General features: G+C 54.2%; 1 pseudogene; it reads right to left on the minus strand.

The window, feature by feature from the left end:
• Positions 1-764: 764 nt before the first annotated feature.
• LOC127627581 (uncharacterized) lies at positions 765-4,526 on the minus strand (annotated as a pseudogene).
• Positions 4,527-8,430: the final 3,904 nt, after the last annotated feature.

The following is an 8,430-nucleotide window of genomic DNA, read 5'->3' on the forward strand; positions in this document are numbered from 1 at the left end:
TTATGCATTCTTGTCACCTGAACAAAGCACAACATAATGCAGGAATGTTGAGACACAATTTTCTAAGTTTTACAACTTGGCACTGCATCCTAAAAATGCCCATTTATGACACCGAAAATCAACAAGACTCTCCAAAAGCATCCATCTGACACACATGTACATAAACGACAATTAAAAATAGCGCAGATGCTAGAACACATCCTGTGAATAAAAGACAGACTGATAAACTCTCAAATTTGCAAAATGGAAAGCTATCGACTGTAGGCTTATGTTCAATGAAATGGGAATAAAACAAACAATATATTGACTTCTAAAGACACTTTATGTATGTTCTAATCCATGCTTTCCTCAACTTTCCTCATCTAAATGATCTAATTGTTTGAATTATTATGTTGTGGAAATTGCAGTAACTTGCAAGAGACAACTTCGCACTTTGAGCACACAAATACGTGTCGTTTATTTAGTAAGAAAAACACCAGAAAAACAAATGGCGCCGACAAGCGTCCTACGTCATCACCCATATAGAACATTTAAAGGGACCACGATCCCTGAACAGTTATGAGGAAAAACGCTAAGAACAAAGTACTGCATTTATCACCAACAATGTATAGAACTAAATTTAACACCAAGGTGAATTATTTATGTCACAGTCACTACACACGTCCCCCCAGAATTCACCGTATCCGCAGAACCAAACTGTCAACGGGGAGGTGGGCGTATCAACCGACCACAACGACTGCGCTGTACTGGAGGTTGAGGAGACCTCACTGCAGCCGGTGTCCCGTCATGACCCGGGTGTGGGGCATGGAGTGTAGGAGGTTTTGGAGCAAGGGGTGGAGGCAGAGCAGGAGGCCGTCCGCGGTGTGGGGGCTGGGCCAGGTCGATGGGCCTGGCCACGTCCAAAGTTTGAGGCGGTTGATAGAAAGTCGCTCCGGTTTGCCGCCTCTGTCCACCACAAAATGTTTGTCCCCCGTCTCCAGAACCCGGAATGGGCCCTCATAGGGCGGACGTAGCGGTCCCCTGTGGGCATTGTGGCGAATGAAAACGTAGTCAGCCGTCTGAAGTCCAGCGGGGATGTGTGACTGAGGGAGGCCATGACGTGAAGTTGGAACAGGTGCGAAAAGCCTTGCATTGTCCAGTAGAGTAGACCGCTGGAAAGTAGCAGACCAGGGAACAGTGGCACTAGGGACAAACTCCCCCGGTACCCGCAGTGGCTGTCCATAAACAAGCTCCGCGGATGAGGACTGAAGGTCCTCCTTTGGCGCAGTCCTGATGCCCAGCAACACCCATGGGAGCTTGTCGACCCAGTTGCTATCTTTGAGGCTGGCACGCAGGGCAGCCTTCATTGACCTATGAAAACGTTCACAGAGTCCGTTAGCCTGCGGGTGATATGCGGTCGTGCGGTGGAGTTTCACTCCGAGGCTCTGTGCGACAGCGTCCCACAGCTCAGACGTGAACTGCGCGCCTCGGTCAGAGGATATGTCCGAAGGAGTGCCGAAACGGGCAACCCAGGCGCCAATAAATGCCTGTGTCATCTCGACAGACGCCATTGACGTCAAAGGCACAACCTCGGGCCAGCGGGTGGTCCTGTCAACCATGGTGAACAGATATGTGAAACCGTGAGAGGAGGGCAGCGGACCGACCAGGTCCACGTTTACATGATCAAAACGTCTCTCCGGAACCGGGAACAAACCTAACGGGGCTTTAGTGTGGCGGTGGACTTTGGCTCGTTGGCACTCAACACAGATGTTAGCCCAATCCCTAACGTCCTTCTTGAGGCCGTGCCAAAAAAACGTAGCTGCAACCAGTCTCTGTGACGCTTTCAAACCTGGGTGGGAGAGACCATGGATGGCGTCAAAAACTTGTCATCTCCATCCCGTGGGAACGACTGGCCGAGGACTACCTGTGGAGATGTCACACAGGAGCGTGGTGCCGGCATCGCCAAAAACCACATCCTCGATCTGCAGACCTGTAGTCGAGGTCCTCAGGAGTTGCACGTCCGGGTCTGTGGCCTGAGTGGCCGCCATGCGGTTGTAATCCAAACCCAGGTGGACTGCCCCCGCCACAACCCATGATAGGCAGTCAGCCACGTGGTTGGTTGCAAGTCCGTGGTGAACTCCGCAATGTAGGACAGGTGACGTTGCTGGCGGGCGGACCACAGTTCAGCCACCTTGGCCATGGCAAAAGTCAACGGCTTGTGGTCCACAAACGCAGTGAAGTGTCGGCCTTCCAGCAGGGAACGAAAGTGTCGGATGGCGAGGTAGAGACCCAGCAACTCCCGGTCAAAAGTGCTGTACTTCCGCTCACAGGGGCGCAGCTGACGGCTAAAGAAAGCCAGTGGGTGCCAGGCACCACCTACCCACTGCTCGTCGACAGCACCGACAGCATAGTCTGAGGCATCCGAGGTGATGGCGATGGGGCTGTTGGAGAAGGATGCACCAGCATGGTGGCGTTCGCTAGGGCTGCCTTAGTGGCGGCAAAAGCCCTGTCTCTACTCTCAGTCCAGTCCACAACGTGCTGTGGTTTACCTTTCAAGGCCTCGTGCAAAGGCCGCATGAGCAGAGCAGCTCGAGGGATGAAGCGGTGGTAAAAAATAAAAAAAAACATGCCAAGGAACTCTTGCAGGGATTTGACAGTAAGCGGGCATGGGAACTGTGTGACTGCCTCCACCTTTGATGGGAGAGGGACCGCCCCGTCCTTAGTAACTCTGTGTCCAAGGAAGTCAATGGTGGAGAGGCCGAACTGGCACTTGGCGGGGTTGACAATCAATCCATGTTGGCTAAGCCGCTCAAAAAGGGTTTGGAGGTGCGCCAGGTGCTGAGACTTGGACGTGCTCGCTACTAGAATGTCATCCAAGTACACAAAAAGAAAAGGCAGGTCCCGCAAAACAGAGTCCATGAGGCATTGAAAAGTTTGGGCGGCGTTTTTAAGGCCGAACGGCATGCGCAGGAACTCAAACAGACCAAACGGTGTGATCACCGCCGTTTTGGGGATGTCCAGTGGATGTACCGGCACCTGATGATATCCACGAACAAGGTCCACCTTAGAAAAAATCACCTTGCCAGACAGGTGTGCTGAAAAATCCTATATGTTCGGGACTGGGTATCGGTCAGGTGCCGTTGCCTCATTAAGGCGCTGGTAGTCGCCACACGGGCGCCAGCCGCCACCAGGTTTGGGGACGATGTGGAGGGGCGATGCCCATGGGCTGTCCGATCGGCAAACTATTCCCAGGCGGTCCATGTTCGCAAACTCAGCCTTTGCAACGGCAAGCTTGGTTGGGTCGAGGCGCCGAGCGCGGGCATAGACGGGTGGACCAGTGGTGGCGAGATGGTGCTCCACACCATGCTTCATGGCAGATGCAGAGAAAGTGGGCTGAGTGAGGGCTGGGAAACTGGCAAGCAAGGTGGAAATCATCAGATGTTGAAAGCATGCTAGACAGCCATATGGAGTCGGTCCCGCTGAGTGTGCATGTATAAGAGCAAAACGTGACAGCGTCAATCAGACGGCGATTCTTTACATCCACCAACAGTCCATGTGCACACAAAAAATCAGCGCCGATGAGGGGAACGGCAACCTTTGCGGTAACATAGTTCCAGCCGAAGTGCTGTCCTCCTAAACACAATTCGATGTACCTCGTTCCATATGTGCAGATGGGGCTACCATTGGCAGCTTCCATAGGGGGCCGTGGCTGTCGGTCACCATGTCCAAACGGGATGCAGGCAGGACGCTCCTCTGTGCTCCTGTGTCGCACAGAAAACGCCGTCCAGAGATGCTGTCGTGGATGAAAAGCAGCCTGCCTACGCGGCCGACGCTCATGGCCACTACTGAGCGCCGGCCCTGGCGTTTCCCGACCCGCTGAAACTGCATGTTGAGCGACATTTGTTAGCCTTGGTTCCAAACTTAGCATGGTAGAAACACAAGCCTGGAAGTTGTTGAGGGCCAGAAGACAACTGCCGCCGAGAAGTGGTTGCCGCGACGAAGGTGGAGTCGTCACGTGTCACCGAAGCGATGTGCGCAGGAAAAAGTGCGTCCGCACAATGTCCGTGACTCGCCAGGAAACATTTATGAGCTTCCTCAGCCAGTCTCCGACAGTCAGTGATTATGGTGTTGGCTAATGCAGCTCTCACTTGTGAAGGCAGCTGACGCAGGAAAAGCTGGATGAACAGAAAATCGGGTCTGTGCTCTCCCAAAAGATCCAGCATGCGATCCATGAGCTCGGACGGTTTGCTGTCACCCAGTCCTTGAAGGGAGAAAAGCCTGCCGGCTCTCTCAGCATCCGACAGTCCGAACGTTTTCAACAGGTGGGCTTTGAGTGCTGCATACTTCTCGTTTTCCAGAGGATTTGTTAGAAGGCTCACCACTCTGGATGCCGTTGAATTACAGAGAGCCGACACTACGTAGTAGTATTTTGTTGTATCCGCGGTGATCTCACGCAGCGCGAACTGCGCTTCAGTCTGTGCGAACCATGCCAATGCGTACGATTCCCAGAATTCGGGGAGTTTGAGGGTGACAGCCTTCGCAGTCATGGTCGTGTTGTGTCACTGGATACATCCAGCAGACTAATGTCGGGGTCACCAGTGTGGAAATTGCAGTAACTTGCAAGAGACAACTTCGCACTTTGAGCACACAAATACGTGTGTCGTTTATTTAGTAAGAAAAACACCAGAAAAACAAATGGCGCCGACAAGCGTCCTACGTCATCACCCATATAGAACATTTAAAGGGACCACGATCCCTGAACAGTTATGAGGAAAAGCTCTAAGAACAAAGTACTGCATTTATCACCAACAATGTATAGAACGTCTAGGTTACGTATGTAACCTCCGTTCCCCGATGGAGGGAACGAGACGTTGTGTCAGAGAAGCGACACTAGGGGTCTCTCTTCAGCACCGATATTCACCTCTGAACTATGAAAAAAGGCCAATGAGAGTTGGCAACCAGTATTTGCATGTCCCGCCCCCGGACATACGGGTATTTAAGCGGCGCAAATACGGGAGTTCATTCAGGATTTTTCTGAGGAGCCAGAAATGGTCCGGCCACAACAGGGGCTCGGCTCAGCGACATGGCAGGGGATACACAACGTCTCGTTCCCTCCATCGGGGAACGGAGGTTACATACGTAACCTAGACGTTCCCCTTCTGTCGCTCTCTCCATGTTGTGTCAGAGAAGCGACACTAGGGGTCCACTTAAAAAGAGCCATGTGCTGAGCCGTGTACGTGATCTGCTGATACAGGAGCGAGTAGGTATTCCTACGTGCAGAACGACCAACTGTATCAGGCTGCACGTACCCTTCCCCAATGCCCCATTTAAGCCATCAGGATTCCTTATCGTTACCCTGGAGGGGGGAACAAGGTGATGGCCGCCAACATGGGAACGGGCCAGCCTGGCTGGGCCCCTTTTCTCTCTATGTTTCTCGCATAGAGCAACTATGGCCGGGGCCCTTACACGCATTGAGGGAAGGGGGTTTTAGCCCTTATTAGGGTGGAGAAGACCCTGCGGAGGCCACACCTACCCGGGAGGGGAAGCAAATTTTGAGTGGCAAATACATCGCATGGCCTATACTTAGGTCTTATACTTAGATCCAGCCTCGCAGAGGGGGGAAGCATACAGCACGGCAACCGAGGCAGCTGTAACTGCCTAAGGGAAACACAGAGTCAACTCGTGAGGAAACAGAACCGTGGTTTTACACACAGGGGGAGTCCGAACAGGAGGCCTTACCTGTGGGGCACCTATACCAGTACAGGGTAGCTTGCGGTACCTGCAGTGGTTTGGGTCAGTGAGTTCCTCCGCAGAACTGCGACCCACGAGGGCTAGGGAGGCGTCAACCAGTGTCCCAAACCTGGGATCTCCTGGGAATGAAGGCGCACTGTTTCCCCTGGTTAGGGGGAAGGGCGCTGGGTGCAAGCGATTCACCCGGTCAGATCGTGGACGTGCCACCGAGTTCTACGGGCTCGGTACCTGAGAGAACACGGGACGATACTGAGATTGTAGAATCTCGCAAAAGTGTTAGGTGTTGCCCAGCCCGCTGCCCTACAAATGTCTGCTAGGGCAGTGCCCCTAGCCAGTGCCCACGAGGACGCAACACTCCTGGTGGAGTGGGCTCGGACCCGCAAAGGGGGGGGGGCATGGCCTGTGTGTGATAAGCCAGGGAAATGGCGTCGACAACCCAGTGGGCGAGTCTCTGCTTGGAGACAGCATTCCCTTTCTGCTGTCCCCCAAAGCAGACGAAGAGCTGCTCAGAGCGTCTGGTGCTCTGTGTGCGGTCCAGATAAATACGTAAGGTGCGTACTGGACACAGCAGTGAAAGGGCTGGGTCTGCCTCCTCCCGGGGCAGCGCTTGCAGGTTCACCACCTGATCCCTGAAGGGTGTGGTAGGAACCTTGGGCACGTAGCCCGGTCGCGGTCTTAGGATCACGAAAGTGTCCGCCGGACCGAACTCCAGGCAAGCGTCACTAACAGAGAACGCATGCAGGTCCCCGACCCTCTTGATGGAAGCGAGCGCGATCAGCAGGGCGGTCTTGAGAGAGAGGGCCCTGAGTCCAACTGAGTCAAGCGGCTCGAAGGGGGGTCTCCGGAGTCCCATAAGGATGACCGAGAGATCCCAGGAGGGAAACAGGTTAGGCCGGGAGGGAGTCATCCTCCGGGCACCTTTTAGGAACCTGACGATTAAGTCGTGCTTACCAAGAGACTTGCCGTCTACCGTAGTCGTGGTGGGCAGCGATAGCGCAACATACACCTTGAGGGTGGAGGGGACAGCCTCCTCTCCAGCCTCTCCTGAAGAAACACGAGCACTGACCTAACTGCGCACTTCTGCGGGTCTTCGGCTCGGGAAGAACACCAGTCCATGAACAGACGCCACTTCAGGGCGTAAAGATGCCTGGTCGAAGGGGCTCTGGCTTGGTTAATAGTGTCTATGACGGCCGAAGGTAGGCCGGCTAGATCCTCCGCGTCCCGTCCAGGGACCAGACGTGGAGATTCCAGAGGTCTGGATGCGGATGCCAGAGCGTGCCCCGTCCCTGAGAAAGAAGGTCCTTCCTCAGGAGAATTCAGCCAGGGAGGGGCTGTCATGAGGAGCGTGAGATCCGAAAACCACGTCCGGTTGGGCCAGTAGGGGGCCACCAGAGTGACTTGCTCCTTGTCCTCCCTGACCTTGCATAGCACCTGTGCAAGAAGGCTCACTGGGGAAAAGCGTGCTTACGCAGCCCCGCGGGCCAGCTGTGCGCCAGAGCATCTGTCCCAAGGGGAGCCTCTGTGAGGGCATACCAGAGCGGACAGTAGGAGGTTTCCTGGGAGGCAAACAGGTCTACCTGGGCCTTGCCGAACCTGTCCCAAATCAGCTGGACCGACTGGGGGTGGAGCCTCCACTCTCCGCCGGGCAAGTTTTGTCTTGACAGCGCGTCCGCTATCACATTGAGGTTGCCGGGGATGTGAGTGGCGCGCAGTGACTCCAGTCGCTGCTGACTCCAAAGGAGGAGACGACGGGCAAGCTGTGACATGTGGAGGGAGCGTACTCCGCCTTGGCGGTTTATGTAGGCCACCACCGTGGTGCTGTCTGTCCTGACTAGGACATGCTTGCCACGAATCAACGGAAGAAATTTCTTCAGGGCAAGAAAAACGGCCAGCAGCTCTAGGCAGTTGATGTGCCAGCGCAGCGGGCCTCGGTTCCACCGGCCTGCGGCTGCGCGCCCGTTGCACACGGCGCCCCAACACAATTTGGAGGTGTCGGTTGTAACCAGAACGCGACGGGACACCTGCTGCAAGGGTACTCCTGCCTGTAGAAAGCAGAGGTCTGTCCAGGGTTTGAAGGTTTGGCGGCAGGCGGGGGACAACGCCTGTGGCCGTCGGAAGCGGAGTGTACTCTACCGCATCCAGGAACAACACAGGGGCGGAAAGGCATCTTTATAAAGACGCGTCCTTAAAAGGACGTTCAACGCCGCTGTGTTTTTTTGCTCTTTTAGAGGAAATTACGCTTTTAAATAAAATCACTCTTTTATGAATGAAAGAACTCGTGAGAGCTCTTTCTTATCTGCAACTGTCGATGCGCTCAGGGGAGAAAGTGCACAGCCGTGCAAACAGGAGAAAGCCGCTGTTGTGCGCCGTAGAATCCAACAGCATGCAGCAGAGGATAGCAGGAACTCGGTGTGTAAAACGGAGCAGTCTGCAAACACGACCATCGGCTCCGAAGAAATGTTCTGAATGAACTCCCGTATTTGCGCCGCTTAAATACCCGTATGTCCGGGGGCGGGACATGCAAATACTGGTTGCCAACTCTCATTGGCCTTTTTTCATAGTTCAGAGGTGAATATCGGCGCTCAAGAGAGACCCCTAGTGTCGCTTCTCTGACACAACGTGGAGAGAGCGACAGAAGGGGAACTAAATTTAACACCAAGGTGAATTATGTATGTCACAGTCACTACAATGTATTATTTA

The sequence above is a fragment of the Xyrauchen texanus genome, chromosome 34, assembly GCF_025860055.1.
Source record: "Xyrauchen texanus isolate HMW12.3.18 chromosome 34, RBS_HiC_50CHRs, whole genome shotgun sequence".
NCBI lineage: Eukaryota > Metazoa > Chordata > Actinopteri > Cypriniformes > Catostomidae > Xyrauchen > Xyrauchen texanus.